The 18,026-nt window shown below is 48.8% G+C and overlaps 1 long non-coding RNA gene across 1 annotated transcript; it reads right to left on the bottom strand.

Moving 5' to 3' along the window:
- Window positions 1–4,744: 4,744 nt before the first annotated feature.
- On the bottom strand, window positions 4,745–5,566 carry LOC143828857 (uncharacterized). The gene is made up of 2 exons (XR_013227938.1): window positions 5,394–5,566; window positions 4,745–4,900 (listed from the first exon to the last, which is right to left on the bottom strand). It is a non-coding gene; the product is annotated as an uncharacterized LOC143828857 (long non-coding RNA).
- Between the last annotated feature and the right edge of the window lie 12,460 nt (window positions 5,567–18,026).

Genomic DNA, 18,026 nt, shown 5'->3' with positions numbered 1-18,026 from the left:
TTGTTCATTGTTCATTATTGAGGATTGTTCATTGTGGAACATTGTTGAGCCACAGGATTGTTGATTGCCATGGTAATATTGTTTGAGCCTCTTTGACTGTTCAGGATTGTTGAGGTTTAGGATTATTGAAAATTTTTCATTGCTGAGCCACCAGATTATTGGTTGCTGTGGTACAAGAGTATTTACTATTGTTAATTGTTGAGCATTGTTGATTGTTCAGGATTGTTGGTTCTTGAGCTTTAGGATTATTGAAGATTGTTCATAATTGAGGACTGTTCATTGTTGAACATTGTTGAGCCACAGGATTGTCCCCAGGCCCCAGATAATCCTCATCACGCTCCTCTGCACGCTCTCCATTTTGTCCACTCCTTTGTTGAAGTGAGGCTTCCAGACCTTCTGTCTAAACATTTGGAAGAAATTCCCTCTATACATCCGTTCCTGTTCCTGTTCCTGACAGTTAAAGTGATTTCTCAGTGGAACAAGCTTCTTCAGGAGGGGGTGCGTTCTCCATCTTTCAACATCTTTAAACAGAACCTGGATAGCTATCTGACGGAGAGCCAGATTCTGTGAAGGCTCAAGGGGGTGGCAGGTGACAGTGGATGAGCGAGAGGGTCGTAAGCGTCCTGCATAGTGCGGGGGGTTGGACTAGATGACCCAGGAGGTCCCATCCAGCTCTGTTATTCTATGATTCTATGAGTATACCACAGTTGGTTAATTCACTGCCCTGGAAACCAAAGCTGCAAGCACGGCTTTTTCCAGAAGCACAGGTATTGGGTTCCCCCCCCCCTTCAACCCAGCAAAGCCATTAGCTTAATAGAGCCATCTTTAATTGGACACGCCATGTTTAAAATGAAATGTGGCTGAGTTTGGAGGGCGGCTTGCCCAACGGAAGGGAACAGCTGTAATACCCATTTTATTTTTTTAATCTGGCGTGGGGTCGAGAGGCGGCCGCTGTTTCCCTGTGGGTGTCTCGGGGAGTAGGTAAAGAATGCCGAGAATTCAGCAGAAATTAAGTCTTACAAAGCAGCTCTTTGATTGCATTGCAACAAACCTCATTTATCCTTGTGGGCACAAGGCCCTTGTTAAAAAAGGCGGAGGGAGGGGGGAAGGGAGGGGGGAGGGAGGGGGCTGGGGGAACACAGAGTCACTTCTGCGGCTGGAACTTTCCCTGGATGACGCCTGTCGTTAAGGTGGCCAGCTGTACCTTGGGAAATACCTGCAGACTCTGGGGCCGGGGCTGGGAGTGGGCTGGATTCTGTGGCAGGGAGGGACCTCAGTGGAGTAGAACGCTATGGAGTCCACCCGCTAAAACAGCCGTTTTCTCCAGGGGAACTGCAGTCTGGAGATGACCTGCAATTTCAACTAGTGATGGGGAAAGACCTATGCCTGAGACCCTGGAGAGAGAGAGAGAGAGAGAGAGAGAGAGAGAGAGAGAGAGAGAGAGAGAGAGAGAGAGAGAGAGAGAGAGAGAGATCTAACACACTGTCTAACTATTGTTCTGCATTCATTCTAGTTAAAATTACAGAGAGAGAGAGAGAAATCTAACACTCTGCCTAACTGTTGTTCTGCACTCATTCTAGTTAAAATTACAGAGAGAGAGAGAAATCTAACACACTGCCTAACTGTTGTTCTGCATTCATTCTAGTTAAAATTACAGAGAGAGAGAGAAATTTAACACACTGTCTAACTGTTGTTCTGCATTACAGAGAGAGAGAGAGAGAAATCTAACACACTAACTGTTGTTCTGCATTACAGAGAGAGAGAGAGAGAGAGAGCACTTCAACCCTGCTTACCACCAGAACATCTCCTCCTTCTATATAAAGTTTATTTATCTTCTTAATAAAACTATTTTAAGCAGCTTGGTATTTTACATATTTAAACTCTGCCAAAGGGCTGAACTACAAGAATCTCCAGGAATTCTCCCATCCCAGAGCTGGCAATCCTGTACATTGCACCTTAGCAACTGTTCAGAACCTGGCTTTTCCTAGATGGCCAAGTCAAGTGAATGAGGGCTTTGGCTCAGTGGTAGACCATCTTTTTGACATGCGGAATTTCCAGTTAAAGGACAAGGTATTATATCTGGGTGTCCGAGCTGGACAATGAAGAAATCTATCAGGAAGAAAGTTGATTTGTTTGAAATGTGGTGGGGAGAGAGAGTTTTAGGGATACTGTGGACCACCAAAAACACAAAGAACACAAAGAGATCAAGCATTCTCAACCCTGGGGCTTCTTGATAGTCCTGGAAGAGCTTCCTGAATGGGTGAGACTAGAGTTAATTAATTTTTATATATTTTTAAATTTGTTAAACATTTGTTGGGAGATATGGTCATGTTTATATGCCCCACCCCACACCAACTGGCCAATGATGGGCCTGGAGAGGGTGGGAAAGGGAGGGGCCTTGAGTGGGCATGTCCACAGCTCTGCTTCCCAAGCCTATTCTGCATGATCGTGCCACTTCTGAGGTTTCTCAAAGACTGAAGAATGTTTCCGGGTTTTCTCACTCCACCAGATGCAGCCTGCGGAGTGACCCCCTGGGCTAGTCACAGTTCTGTTAGAACTGTTCTTGAAGAGCAGTTCTTACAGAGCTCTCTCCACCCCACCTACCTCATATAATGTCTGTTGTGGGGAGGGGAGGGGAAGGCAATTATAAACTGCTTTGAGGCTGCTTCAGGCAGTGAAAAGTGGGATATAAAAACCAACTCTTCTTCTTCTGGATCATCCTGTGGACCTTACCTAAGGTAAGGGACTAAGCCCTATGAAGAGAGGTTGAGGGACTTGGGAATGTTCAGCCTGGAGAAAAGGAGGTTGAGAGGGGACATGATAGCCCTCTTTAAGTATTTGAAAGGTTGTCACTTGGCAGGATGCTGTTTCTGTTGGCTGCAGAGGAGAGGACACGCAGTAATGGGTTTAAACTACAAGTACAACGATATAGGCTAGATATCAGGAAAACGTTTTTCAAAGTCAGAGTAGTTCAGCAGTGGAATAGGCTGTCTAAGGAGGTGGTGAGCTCCCCCTCACTGGCAGTCTTCAAGCAAAGGTTGGATACACACTTTTCTTGGATGCTTTAGGATGCTTAGGGCTGATCCTGCGTTGAGCAGGGGGTTGGACTAGATGGCCTCTATGGCCCCTTCCAACTCTATGATTCTATGATTCTATAACTTTTCCTCCTACCCAACTCAGGACAAAACTATTGTGCTGCCGTCCAGGGTAGTTGCTTTGGACAGTTCGGTTTACTGTGGGCTTTTTTGACCTGCGCATGTGCCAAAGTCTGAATATTTCTTTATTACCACCAAACAACAGCTTCTATTATCTGCAAAAGACATGACCTTTGCAAAGGGCAAAACTAGAGACAAGCTTGCTTCCTCCTCTAATTTGCTTCCCTCCCCCTTTTAGCATTCTCTTTTCAGTCCTGAATGCTCTGAAGAGCAAAGAAAAAGAAGAAAAGACACGGAGGTTTTCTCGCACTGCCCTCCGTCTGACGAGTTCCTGACCAGAATCCAGACAGAGTTGCACACTTAAGAGCATCAGCGAAGATGAACTCTGCCAGGTCAAACCAGGGGGCCATCCAGTCCAGAATTTTCCCTCACAGAGCGGTCAGCCAGTTCCTCTGGAGGGCCAGCAACAGGGCAGAGAGGCCGAGGCCTTCCTAAAAACATAGAATTATAGAATCATAGAATCGTAGAGTTGGAAGGGGCCATAGAGGCCATCTAGTCCAACCCCCTGCTCAACACAGGATCAGCCCTAAGCATCCTAAAGCATCCAAGAAAAGTATGTATCCAACCTTTGCTTGAAGACTTCCAGTGAGGGGGAGCTCACCACCTCCTTAGGCAGCCTATTCCACTGCTGAACTACTCTGTGAACATTTTCCCCCTGATATCTAGCCTATATCGTTGTACTTGTAGTTTAAACCCATTACTGCGTGTCCTCTCCTCTGCAGCCAGCAGAAACAGCATCCTGCCCTCCTCCAAGTGACAACCTTTCAAATACTTAAAGAGGGCTATCATGTCCCCTCTCAACCTCCCTTTCTCCAGGCTGAACATTTCCAAGTCCCTCAACCTATCTTCATAGGGCTTGGTCCCTTGGCCCCAGATCAGAAGAGCCCTGCTGGGTCAGACCAGGGGTCCCTCCAGTCCAGCCTCCTGTCTCACACAGGGGCCAGCCAGTTCCTATGAAGAACCAACATCAGGGCAGAGAGGCCGAGGTCTTCCTCTGATGTTGCCTCCTGACTCTGGGATCCAGAGGTTGACTGCCTCTGAGCTTGGAGGTTCCCTTTACTCAGCATAGCTACGAGCCCCTGGTAGGCTCATCCCCCATCAATCTGTCTAATCCCCTTTTAATGCCATCTATGCCTGAGGCCTTCACGACATCGTCTGGCAGTGAATTGCACATTTGAACCAGCCTTTGTGCAAAGGGAAACCTTTCCTTTTGTCTGTCCCGAATCCGCTGCCCATCTCATTCACTGGATGACCTAAGGGGTGATCGGGAGTCTGTGGTTTTATACCACCGCAGGAGACCTTCCGGCCCCACATCCTCGTTCTCCACCTCTCTCTTCACATTCCTCCTGCCTCTGGGATTGCTTCTGCTGCCCGCCAATGCAGAGATACAAAACGAGACTCGGATGTGTACCTTTTGCTTAACTGCACTCTTTCAGCAGCTGAGCTCTTTTGTAGTCTCCGAGCCCTGGAATAATCTTCCTTTCCTCTTTCCCACCACTCTATGTAAACAGGAATCCCCAGAAACCAGGTTCCTTTAGAAACGAATGATCCATCAGCACCTTTGGCTGACTAAGCCGAGGGGAGGCCAGAGAAGAGCGTTAGGCCATAGGGTTGCCAGCTTCCAGGTGGCGGCTGGAGAACTCCCGGAGTAACAATCGATCTCCAGATTTCAGCGATCAGTTCTCCTAGAGAAAATGAAAGAGCCTCTTGTGGTGCAGAGTGGTAAGGCAGCCGTCTGAAAGCTTTGCTCATGAGGCTGGGAGTTTGATCCAAGCAGCCGGCTCAAGGTTGACTCAGCCTTCCATCCTTCCGAGGTCGGTAAAATGAGGACCCAGCTTGCTGGGGGGTAAACGGTAATGACTGGGGAAGGCACTGGCAAACCACCCCGTATTGAGTCTGCCATGAAAACGCTGGAGGGCGTCACCCCAAGGGTCAGACATGACTCGGTGCTCGCACAGGGGAGACCTTTTGTAGCAGAGCCAATGGGGAAGGGGAGCGTAGAGGAACAGAGGACTCCTGCAGAGCAGGGTGGACCAGCTGGCAAAGAGCATGGTTGGCTGTCCTTCTGCCCTCGCTGGTGGGCCATTGGATGTGGATCGTGGTGGACCAGCCAGGGAATCTGGGCCCTGAAGCCATGGCATACCATAGCCAGCCTCCTCCCCCACCTCCCCAGCTCACCTTCTGCCAGCTGCCATTCTTTGTGACTGCTTCTCTACTAAAACAGGCAATGGATAACTTGTGGGTTCCCCCTTAAACTTTCCCAAAACCTGAGGGACGCCTCTGACATGCTGATGCCATTTCTGTGTGACGTCAGATCATAGGGCGCTCCCGACTGTGCCCCCAACCTCCCTGCTGCCAGCCTGTTTCTACCTGGCAACCGTCCTTTTCTCCACTCAGTGATGTCACAATGCAGCCCATGTCACCAGGGTTATGCCAGCTTGGGGTGGCATCAGCGAGTTCTGCCAGCAGGAGTTTTCCCACCATCACACAAGAGGCCTGGCCGTGTCCCCTGCCGCTGCTAATTGGACCTCTCAGTCTGGGTTATAGTTGGAATCAATAAATTCAGGTGGGCAGCCCTGTTGGCTTGAGGCAGCAGAACAAAATTTAAGTCCAGTGGCTCCTTTAACACCGACAAAGCTTCATCAGAGCCAGTTTGGTGTAGTGGTTAGGAGTGTGGACTTCTAATCTGGCATGCCAGGGTCGATTCTGCGCTCCCCCACATGCAACCAGCTGGGTGACCTTGGGCTGGCCACAGCACTGATAAAACTGTTCTGACCGAGCAGTGATATCAAGGCTCTCTCAGCCTCACCCACCCCACAGGGTGTCTGTTGTGGGGAGAGGAATGGGAAGGCGACTGTAAGCCGCTTTGAGCCTCCTTCGGGTAGGGAAAAGCGGCATATAAGAACCAACTCTTCTTCTTCTTCTTCTTCTTCTTCTTCTTCTTCTTCTTCTTCTTCTTCTTATTCTTCATCCTTGGAATAAGCTTTTGTGTGTATGCACATGTGCATCTGTTGAACTATGCATGTTTATGAAAGCTTATACCCAGAATTAAACTTGGTTGGTCTAAAAGGTGACACTGGAATCAAACTTTGTTCAGTTTCCTCCTACTCAGTGGCAGGCACAGAAATTCCATCTGGGTGTCCTTTCTGAATTCTCAGAGCGTTTCTGGTAATGTGTGGGTTTTTTAAAGGGTTTCTTGCTTTTACCATTTTATTGTAAACCGCTGCGAGTCTTTGAGAGCAGCGGTATATAAATCAAAAAAGAAGAAGAAGAAATAACTAAGGGCACCCATTTCTGCCAATATAAAAATGTGTTGTTGTGATTTCTGAAGGTGCCACAAGACTCCTGTTTAGAAGAACTGTGCTCAGTTTTGGGCACCCCAGTTGAAGAGGGGTGCAGACAAGCTGGAGCGTGTCCAGAGGAGGGCAACAAATATGGTGAGGGGTTTGGAGACCAAGACATATGAAGAAAGGTTGGGGGAGCTTGGTCTGTTTAGCCTGGAGAGGAGACGACTGAGAGGGGATCTGATAACCATTTTCAGGTATTTAAAAGGCTGCCATGTAGAGGATGGAGCAGAGTTGTTCTCTCTTGCCCCGGATGGACGGACCAGAACGAATGGGATGAAATTAATGCAAAAGAAATTAAGTTCCTGACAGAGCAGTTTCTCAGTGGAACAGGCTTCCTAGGGAGGTGGTGGGTTCTTTGGAGATCTTTAAGCAGAGGCTGGAGAGCCATCTGACGGAGAAGCAGATTCTGTGAAGGTTCAAGGGGGTGGCAGGTGACAGTGGGTGAGCGAGAGGGTTGGGAGTATCCTGCATAGTCCATGGGGTTGGACTAGATGACCCAGGAGGCCCCTTCCAACTTTAGGATTCTATGATTCTAAATTCCGTCTAAACATTCAGAAGTTCCTGACAGTTAGAGTAGTTTCTCAGTGGAACAGGCTTCCTCGGGAGGTGGTGAGTTCTCCATCTTTGGAGAAGTTTAAGCAGAGGCTGATTCTGTGAAGGTTCAAGAGGGTGGCAGGTGACAGTGGAGGAGCGAGAGTTGGGAGTGTCCTGTATAGTGCAGGGGGTTGAGCTAGATGACCCAGGAGGTCCCTTCCTACTCTATAATCTATGATTCAATGATTCAATAAAACCAAGGTCCGTATGGACCACTGCAGATGCACTCTGCACTAGCTGTAATTTCCAGGTCAAGGCCAAGGGCAGCCCCGCAGAGTGTTCCAGTAATCCAGCCTAGATTATATATTTTTTTCTTTCCTATCAAAGGCTCCATTTTAGCACTTCAAGATGCAAAACACACACAACATCTGGATGCTACAACCAACCTGCAAACACAAGGTGTTCCCCAGGTCCCCCTTGGGTAGCTTCTTTTCAGTAAGCTTCCGCAGGGCCTGCAAGATGGAGCTCTTCCGCCAGGCCTGTGGTTGAGTCCGGCGCATTAAGAAAGATCTAGACCCCCCTCTTAGGCTATTCTGTTGGCGGCACAATGCCTGCGTCCTCCTCCGAAGGTGATAAGGTAGGGTTTAGTGGTTATTTCCACCTGGTATTCCTTAGATCTCTGTGGACTATGTTGTATTTATTATATTTTAGGGGTGATTTTTATCGGGGATTTTATGGATATTGTAACCCGCCATGAGCCTTCGTGGGAGTGGTGGGCTAGAAATGTTGTTGTTGTTCGGTGGGAAGTCGTGTCCGACCCATCACGGCCCCATGGACCCCATGGGCTAGAAATTTAATAAGTAATAAATAATAATATTAATAAACATCGGCCAAAGTCCCCGTCTGAACCCAGCAACTGGGGGTGGCTTTTTGAAAATGGTGCACTCAGCAGCCAATCCAATCTAGCACATAAATCTTTGGGTCTTCCTCTGGCATACGATCGTTCCACTTTGGGGCGTGCTCAGAAATACCAGGAGAATTGATCTCCTCGCTGTCGGGTTTGCGTAATCCATCTTTGCCACGGAATCTAATTGCTCCGTGCTCCGTTTGGCCACAACGGCAGCCAGGGATAAGCTAATGAGTTACCGATGGCCATTGGCCTTCAAAAAAATTACATGCGTGTGCGGCGGGTGAGAGATGTAGCCGTCTTATGGCGATGTCACCAAATCCTTTCTTTTCTTCTCTCGCTCTGCTTTGTTTCCCCAGCTGTTTGTGGGACAACGCGGTGAAAATACCAGCGATTATGACCAGAATAGCTGGGATGCCTGTCGGAGTAGATCACATCTGTTCACAACATGCAAGAGGGAAGAGCTAGATTCGAGTCCAGCAGCAGTTAAGAGGCGTAGAACAGGGGTAGTCAAACTGCGGTCCATGGACTACAATTCCCAGAAGACCCGGCCAGCATTCGCTACCCCTGGCCTAGAAGATTTTGGGGAGGGGAGGGGAGGGGAGAAGCTTTCACCAATCCAAACCCCAAGATACAACAAAGTGGGCACAAACCGATTCGTGTCCTTGAAACGTGTCACGAATTTGGCTGGTTTGTGCCCTCACAAAACCCAGGTTTGGAGGAGGTTCCCCCCTCGAACAGTTCTGGGACTTTTGGTCCTTCACGTGCCGCTAGCTGGGTGACCTTGGGCTCATCACAGTCCTGATAGAGCTGTTCTCACAGAGCAGTTCTGTTAGAGCTTTCTCAGCCCCATCTACTTCCCAGGGTGTCTGTGGTGGGGAGAGGAAAGGGTTTAAAAACCAAGCCTTCTTCTTCATCTAGGCTGAGGCGTAGAAATCTGCTATTACAGACTACAAATATCAGTTCCTTTGGAGAAAAACAGCTGTTTGAAGAGCAGACTTTTTGGCCTCATACCGCAATGAGGTCCCTCCCCAAATCTGCCCCCTGAGATCCCACCCCCAAAATCTTCCGGTCTTTTTCAACCCACAGCTGGCAGCTCTACCGCAGCGCACTCCTTCTTCTGAATCCAAGCTATGGAATCCAATTAAAGGGTAGACCTCGCCCCTTCTTGGAGGCTGAGAGAGCCCTGAGATGACTGAAGAAACGAAGAGTTGGTTCTTATATGCCGCTTTTCTCTACCCAAAGGAGTCTCAAAGCGGCTTACATTCGCCTTCCCTTTCCTCTCCCCACAACAGACACCCTGTGAGGGAGGAGGGGCTGAGAGAGCCCTGAGATGACTGAAGAAGAAGAAGAAGAGTTGGTTCTTAGATGCCGCTTTTTTGTACCCGAAGGAGTCTCAAAGCGGCCTTTGCCCACAGGGTCCAGTAAGAGTTGAGCTGAGGCTCTTACAATTTCTATTTTATGTATCATTGTTATTATCATGTTAAATTATTATTGTTATAATATTACTGCTGTTACTGTTACCTGTTACCATATGTTAATTGTATCCACCCTGAGCCCTCAGGGAGGGCAGTATATAAATATAATAATCTTTAACCGCTCCTGGTGGAGCGGAAGAAATAAAACAGTAAGGGCCCCGAGGGCAGGCCCTGTCCGGGATGAGGAAGGGTGCCGATAGGCCCCTTCCCCTTGACTGACCAGCAGAGGGCCCAATCGGGAGGCGCTTCGCCAAGCCCCGGGGAAGCTCCAGGAGCCGCGGAGCGCCTTCCCCGGGGCTTGGCCAGCGTCTTAAAGCCCTCCCCTCGCCTTTAAAATACTCCCCAAGCCCTGGGGCCTGGGGAACATTTTGCTACATGAGGGTGAGGGGAAGCAAACCCTCCCCTAGGGCCCGCTGTATTTTTTTGACAGCAGGCTCTACTGCTAGTAAATAAATAAACATGCAGTGGAGTCTGTTCGGTCCGTGAGTTCATAGAGTAGTGCTGTGTCGAACCTAAGCTCACCCAGCTGGCTTCATGTGGGGGAGTGGAGTATCAAACTCGGCTCACCAGATTAGAAGTCTGCACTCCCACCCACTACACCAGTCACAGTTCAGTCACAGTGTTCTCAGAGCTCTCTCAACTCCACCTACCTCACAGGGTGTCTGTTCTGGGGAGAGGAAGGGAAAGTGATTGTAAGCTGCTTTTGAGACTCCTTCAAGTAGCAAAAAAGGGGGTTCAAAACCTCTTCTCTTCTCTTCTCTTCTCTTCTCTTCTCTTCTCTTCTCTTCTCTTCTCTTCTCTTCTCTTCTCTTCTCTTCTCTTCTCTTCTCTTCTCTTCCCTTCCCTTCCCTTCCCTTCCCTTCCCTTCCCTTCCCTTCTCTTCTCTTCACTTCTCTTCTCTTCCTTCCTCCCTCCCTCCCTCCCTCCCTCTCCCTCCCTCCCTCCCTCCCTCCCTTCCTTCTTTCCTTCCTTCCTCCCTCCCTCCCTCCCTCCCTCCCTCCCTTCCTTCCTTCCTTCCTTCCTTCCTCCCTCCCTGCCTTCCTTCCTTCCTTCCTTCCTTCCTTCCTCCCTCCCTGCCTGCCTTCCTTCCTTCTTTCCTCCCTCCCTCCCTCCCTCCCTCCCTCCCTCTCCCTCCCTCCCTCCCTCCCTCCCTCCTTCCCTCCCTCCCTTCCTTCCTTCCTTCAGAGCTGATGCTCTACCACTGAGCCACAGTCACTCCTATGCCTTTCCCAAAAAATCTTTTTAACAAGATGTTGGATCAGATGTTTTGATTTCAGAAAGCCGTCCTTGCAGCCTTAAGGGCAATTCTGGCATCACAGCCTCCGGATCAAAAGGCGGCTTTTAACCGAGACTCTTTCCGCCCTGCACTAAAGCATCCGTAACACTTGAACACAAAAGCAGCAAATTCGGCGTGGAGAACCGTCCCTTTGACGATGACCCGGCAGAGTGCCTCCTGACACCCAGCTGACCTCCATGATGGCTGTGAGCAGATGTCCAACAAAGGCAGCAGATGCTCAGAAAGGCTCAAGGGGGGGTGGCGGTGGGGGGGGGATATGTCAAGGAGTTAGACTCAGGTGGGTAGCCGGGTTGGTCTGAAGCAGCAGAACAAAGTCAAGGGGCTTTGAGCCTCGTCTGGGTTTTATGTATGCCCCCCACCCCAGCTGTGATGGACCCATGGAGGTCATCGGAGTGCCTGCAGAGACAGAGAAAGAGGAGCAAAGTCACAAATCAAAGCGAGGAGCTGCCCTCTCTGTGACACTTGCTCCCAATGGAGAGCATCTCTCATCTGGCAAGGTTTGTAAGCTTTTTTTTTGAGGGGGTGGAGCTGGAGATCTCCCAGAATTACAGTTAGCCAACCTCCAAGCGGGACCTAAGGATCCCCTGGAATTATAGCTCACCTCTAAAGGGATCAATTTCCCTGGAGGAAAGAGCTCCTTTGAGAAACCTCATAAACATTATTCTGGCTTTCAAGAAACCCCAGAAGTGGCGCCATCATGGAGAATACGGTTGGGAAGCAGAGCTGTGAACACGCCCACCTGGGGCCCCTCCCCTTCCCACCCCCTCCAGGCCCATCATTGGCTTGATCTACATTTGGCAGGCAAAAAAATGTATGCACAAAATTCCCTCAAGTGATTTCCCGGATAGAGTCAATTTTACAGGGGGCAAAAATTTGACCACATATTCAAAATGCAATATTCTGTGAGTTCCTAATATATTCTCAACATACATTTCTGTGCTTCCCTATTAATGTGCAAATGTTTTCCTGGAGCATACAACATTGAATCAAGATGAGTACACAAATGTATTTAAAAGCCTTAGGATCATAATGTTGGAAGGGACTTCCAGGGTCATCTAGTCCAACCCCCTGAAGAATGCAGAAAATTCACAACAATCTGCCCACCCACAGTGACCCCTATTGCATGCCCATGTGATGCTCCCCCCCCCCAAAAAAGAACCCCAGAATCCCTGGCCAATCTGGCCTGCAGGAAATTCGCCTCCCGACTCCAAAGTTACATAGAAATGTAACAAATATTAAAATAAAATAAAAAGTAGCAATCAGCATTTCCCTGGACATGCAAGTCTGCCTAAGGTCATAAAATCAGCATTTCTTTCTGGCAGCTCTCCAGCCTCTGCTTAAAAACTTCCAAAGAGAAAGAACTCACCACCTTCCGAGGAAGCCTGTTCCAATGAGAAGCCGCTCTGACTGTCAGGAACGTCTTCTGGATGTTGAGACGGAATTTAGAATCATAGAATCATAGAGTTGGAAGGAACCTCTTGGGTCATCTAGTCCAGCCCCCTGCACTATGCAGGACACTCCCAACCCTCTCGCTCACCCACTGTCACCTGCCACCCCCTTGAGCCTTCACAGGATCTGGCTCTCTGTCAGATGGCTCTCCAGGCTCTGTTTAAAAATGTCAAAAGATGGAGAACCCACCACCTCCCAAAGAAGCCTGTTCCACTGAGAAATTGCTTTAACTGTCAGGAACAGGAACAGGAATGGATGTATAGAGGGAATTTCTTCCAAATGTTTAGAGAGAAGGTCTGGAAGCCACACTTCAACAAAGGAGTGGACAAAATGAAGAGAGTGCAGAGGAGAGTGATAAGGATTATCCGGGGCCTGGGGACAATCCTGTGGCTCAACAGTGTTCAACAATTAACAGGAAGCCTGTTCCACTGAGAAACCGCTCTGTTAAGAACTTCTTCCGGATGTTTAGCCAGAAATTCCGTCTAAACATCCGGAAGAAGATCCTGAGAAGTTCCTGAAGGTTCAAGGGGGTGGCAGGTGACAGTGGGTGAGCGAGAGGATTGGGAGTGTCCTGCATAGTACAGGGGGTTGGACTAGATGACCCAGGAGGTCCCTTCCAACTCTATGATTCTAGGATTCTAAATTCCATCTAAACCTCCAGAAGACGTTCCTGACAGTTAGAGCGGTTTCCTAGTGGAACAGGCTTACTCAATGATTCTTAGTCACCTTCTCTCCAAGTTAAACAGACCAAGCTCCCTCAACCTTTCCCCATTGATAAGTACAATAATTTTCCCCATGAACAATATTCTCTCCAGAGCAAAATATGCAACTTCTTAAGTATCAAGACAACCCTGGGTTCTAATCGAGAAAACAAAATCAGAGTCCAGCGGCACCTTTAAGACCAACAATGATTTATTCAAGGCGTGAGATTTCGAGTGCAAGCACTCTTCCTCAGACGAAGAACTGACCATCATAACAGTGGGAATATATAAGCAAAAATTAATCCTGTTAAATTAGTATTTAACAGGATTCAGCCAAATAGTGGAATTCGTCGTTATGCATACCTGCCTTTGTAGTGGAATCCAGTTGCGTTTCTATCGTTTCCCACAGGCTTCCGGTCTCGGCAAAAATCGTTAGCCAGGAAGCGATATTGCCGAGCTTCGTCCCACCCCTGGCCGTCAATCAAACAAGCAGCCAATAGGTGGCCGATATCATGCTCCCGAAAAGCCCCTTTCCTTTTAAGGCAGGTTTAAAAAAATCAACACATGTTGCAACGAATCTGCATTGATTCGTTGCAACGGAGAGACCCATCTAGCTAGCAGGTGGTGTTTGAGCTGCCGTTTCATCGTTGCCACACTCCCCCCCCCGAGTGAAAAAAGAATAAACACCAAACGGGGCTGTGTGGTGCTTGGTGCTTGGTGACTTAAAACAGGTCTGCAGCCGGGGAAGCCTCGCTGGGTAAACGAAGGCTCGCCGGTGCGTTGATGTCCACTCGCTCCGAGAAAAAAAAATGGCAATCGCTTAGCCGGAAGATCAGAGGAGAGAGCCAGGGGGAGGGACTTTGCTGAAACCGCAACAATGGTAACGCACAGAACTTTCCCGCTAGTGTTGCAGATTGGTTGCAGGAGTGTAGCGCTTTCTAGAGGGTGAATCCACTTTTTGCGGATCGGTTTCAGGAGTGTTGCAGATTGTCAACGACGTTGTGCATAACTGCAAATTAGTAGCGATTTCAATTTGCCACACTCCTGCTACAAAGAATCAGTGCGGAATGGCCCTGAATATCTACCCCCACCCCCAAACTGGGGAATAAAAGGGTAGTCTTCGAGGACAAATCCCAGCCAGAAGGCCTCTAGAACAGTGGTCCCCAACCTTTTTATCACCGGGGACCGGTCAATGCTTGAAAATTTTACTGAGGCCCGGTGGGGTAGTCTTTTGCTGAGGGATGTCACTGCCAGTGCCTGAGCCCCCGCTCCACTTGCTTTCCTGCTGGCGCCCCTGACTTCCCGTTGCCCGCTGGGGGCGCTGTCAGCAGTAGCTGTGCAGTGCCGCGCCAAGGGGGAACCCCAGCCATGGCAGCCACTGGAGAGCACCAAAGGTGAGCCAGCGGCAGAGTGGCAGAACAGCCCCTGAGGCAGCAGCCAGGGAGGACAAGGAGGAGCCGCGGCCCGGTACCGACTGATCTACGGACCAGCCCTGGTCCCCGGACCGGGGGTTGGGGACCACTGCTCTAGAAGACGGGAGAAAACCACTGTTGACAAATGAAAAGGACTCCGTGGAGGAGGGAGCACATTAATTTTGTGCCTCTCTTTGATTTCCTTCCGCTCGTGGGCAAGAAGATTTTTCACAGCAAAGTCAGTGCTCGGGGTGGGAGGTGGGGTGGGGGAGAAATATATATAACCTTGCGTCTCAAATAAGGGGAGGGGGAAGAACCCCCTTTGCCAATGACTTCTGTTATCACTCGGTGTAGCAGTAATCAGCATGCGATGTTCTCGCTGTGGTTTTCCGCAGACGCGGCCAGATCGCACGGGGTAACAAGATGAATGGGAAGGTTTCCAGACAATCTGATTGTCCAAAAAGAGAGGAGGAGGAAGAGGAGGAGGAGGAGGAGGAGGAGGAGGAGGAGGAGGAGGAAGAGGAAGAGGAAAGGAGAGGCATGGAGGATGGCAGGGAATGGGGCAGAATCCTTTTGCATTCATAGCCTTGTCAACAACTAATTTGAAAAGAAGAAGAGTTGGTCATTATATCCCACTTGTAACCACCCAAAGGATTTTGAAAGTGGCTTCCAATCGCCTTCCCTTCCTCTCCCCAGAACAGACACCCTGTGAGGGAGGGGAGGCTGAGAGAGCCCTGAGATTACTGAAGAAGAAGAAGAGTTGGGTCATATATACCTCTTTTCTCTACCCGAAGGAGTCTCCAAGCGGCTTACATTCACCCTCCCTTTCCTCTCCCCACAACAGACGCCCTGTGAGGGAGGTGGGGCAGAGAGCTCTGAGAGAGCTTTGACTGATCCAAGGTCACCCAGCTGGCCACATGGGGAGGACGAGTGGGGAATCAAACCCGGCTTCTACAGATTAGAAGAATAGGGTTTTATACCGTACTGTTCAGCTATTCACTTTATGGCAACATGACAGCAGGAGGAGTCCAGATGATGCACACTGCCAATTCATGCTTTACAAGCCATGGCCCAAGAGATCGATGACAATAAAACCAAGTTTTGTATATTTACTTATTTGAAAATGCATGAGTTTTGCCTTGGGGACTCCTGACAGTTTTTATAAACGAATTGCTCCTGGTCGACCACAGAGGCCTTTCTGATATTGTCTCCCGCTCCTACAAAACAGGAACGTGGCAGATTGCTGGGATGGTGCGAATTTCTGGGGGATTTCCGTGTGAATTTTTAAGACTATCAAGCTTTCGTGAAGCTCTGGTGGTGTGAAGTTCTGTCACATGGCAGTGAACGTCTGACAACCCCCCAGGACGTTCCAGGGAAGAGATGAGCAAAGGGGGTGTGCTGTCATGTGCCCCTGACCAATTCGGCACTGGAAGCAGCACACCAGGTTGCCTTCTGGGGTTTGGGTCAGGGCAGGTTGCCCTGCCTCTTCCTGCTCCTGCATAGAATCATAGAATCACAGGACCATTCCGCACAGGTTCATTGTAGCAGGAGTGTGGCAAATTGTAATCTTTTTCTGTTCAAAACCCTCCCCCCGCGTGGTTCCCCCCGGCCGGAACCACGTGGGGGGAGGGTTTTGAACAGCGTCCCTTGCCTCCTGCACAGGGTTATGGGGAAACGAGTCTTTCCTTCTCACAGAGGGCAAAAAATCTAGCAAAAAAATAAGTTGGGACATTTTAAAAATGACGAAGGACGCGTGAAATATCCTTTAATTTTGGGATGGTCCTGCAAAAAACGGGACTATTGGTCACTGTAGTCCATGATCAAGTTTTAATGTCTACAAATGCAACCTTGTTATTGCTGTACAGATGTTTTGAGATTTTTGTCCCCTGGATAAAGCTTGCATGCAAAACGAGAGGGTCCACTATCTGTTGGGGAGCTTTCCAAGAGCCCCCGGGGAATCCTGGCCGGGAATCTCCTGAGCTGACCTTGAAAATGTGATTAAGACACGAGGTGGAGACTAGGAAAACAGAAGCTTTTTAATAGGACTTACCTTATTATGTGAAATGGGTAAATATATATATTGTTTATGAGCAATCTGAATAGTCCTGTAAGCATGTTATGCAAGACCACAAGGGGGTCCACGTCACGGGGCCCTCACCCCACTTACCAAAAGTGACAACATAAAGTCACACCCCAAGTTCTCCTTTATCATATTAAAGGCGTTTAACATGGGAACATGTCAGGGAAAAAACCTTATCAGGAATGTGGAGAGCAGGGGCAATCAACCTGTGGTCCTTCAGATATTCATGGACTACAATTCCCATGAACATGTCATTCCTCGGGAGGTGGTGGGCTCTCCATCTACTATTGTGGGTAAGGTGACCTTCTGTATTATGTGTCCCATCAGGAAGAAGTTCCTGACAGTCAGAGCGGTTTCTCAGTGGAACAGGCTTCCTCGGGAGGTGGTGGGTTCTCCATCTTTGGAGATTTTTAAACAGAGGCTGGATAGCCATCTGACGGAGAGGCTGATTCTGTGAAGGCTCAAGGGGGTGGCAGGTGACAGTGGATAAGCGATTGGGATTTGAGTGTCCTGCACAGTGCAGGGGGTTGGACTAGATGACCCAGGAGGTCCCTTCCAACTCTAGGATTCTATGATTCTGAGAAAGCCAGCTCAAAGTTTGTACAGACAACTTCCCTTTTTATACATTCTCTCTCACCTTTGCATTCCTTACCTCTCCTCCCATTGTCTAAGAGGTAGAAGTTCACACTGGGCTTGCTCCCAAAAGGGTTAATGACTTCATGAAGAAAATAACACAAGTTTAGCACAAGAAAATGTGTCTGTAAGCATTTAAGACACATCCGGTCCAGTCTGCTGACATTTAAACTGTCTCGGAGACAGGATTAAGCTGAACTGTTGACCTGCATCCCGAAAAGACATATGAACTTTTAAAACTTCTGCTTTTAATGAACATCTGTTTGTGTTGCCCTGCTTGCAGTTTTCGAATTTATTTCTAGCATGTTGAAGTAGAGAGAAAATCTTGCATCTCACTTTTTTTCCTTATGATTTAATAGCCAGGAAGCAATGTTACATGATCATCTGCTTTATGGTCTGGTTTCCAACCAAGCTAGCAAGTCTATGGACAGGGGTAGTCAACCTGTGGTCCTCCAGATGTCCATGGACTACAAATCCCATGAGCATCTGCTGGCAGGGGCTCATGGGAATTGTAGTCCATGGACATCTGGAGGACCACAGGTTGACTACCCCTGCCTATGGGTGCTGAAAGATGCTTTCTATTCCCTACCTATAAAAAGAGACTCTGAGAAATCACCTCCTTATTGCTACCACAATTGAAACCTTATCAAGTAGATTTCATATCTTTATGGAATTCTATGTCCAAGTGATCGATTGTTTTGCTGGCCTCGTTGGGATGGATAATGTGCAGAATTGATAAGGTTGCAGTTCTGGACATTAAGGCTTGATCATGGATGTGAAATACATATGGCCCGCTGGCCTTTGTAAACATGGGGCTTTTCATCTACCTGTTTAGGTTTGCCCTTTGTTCTCTTGGTTTCTGTCTCTCATACTGAATGAGGCTCTTGGTTCATTTCGGGCAGTATTGTCTGCTCAGACCAGCAGCGGGGTCTAAAGCCGAGGGCTTCTGCATCACCCCCTCCCGGGTCTTTAA

The sequence above is a fragment of the Paroedura picta genome, chromosome 2 (assembly GCF_049243985.1).
Source record: "Paroedura picta isolate Pp20150507F chromosome 2, Ppicta_v3.0, whole genome shotgun sequence".
Classification (NCBI taxonomy): Eukaryota; Metazoa; Chordata; class Lepidosauria; order Squamata; family Gekkonidae; genus Paroedura; species Paroedura picta.
This window is presented reverse-complemented; position numbering and strand designations above follow the sequence as displayed.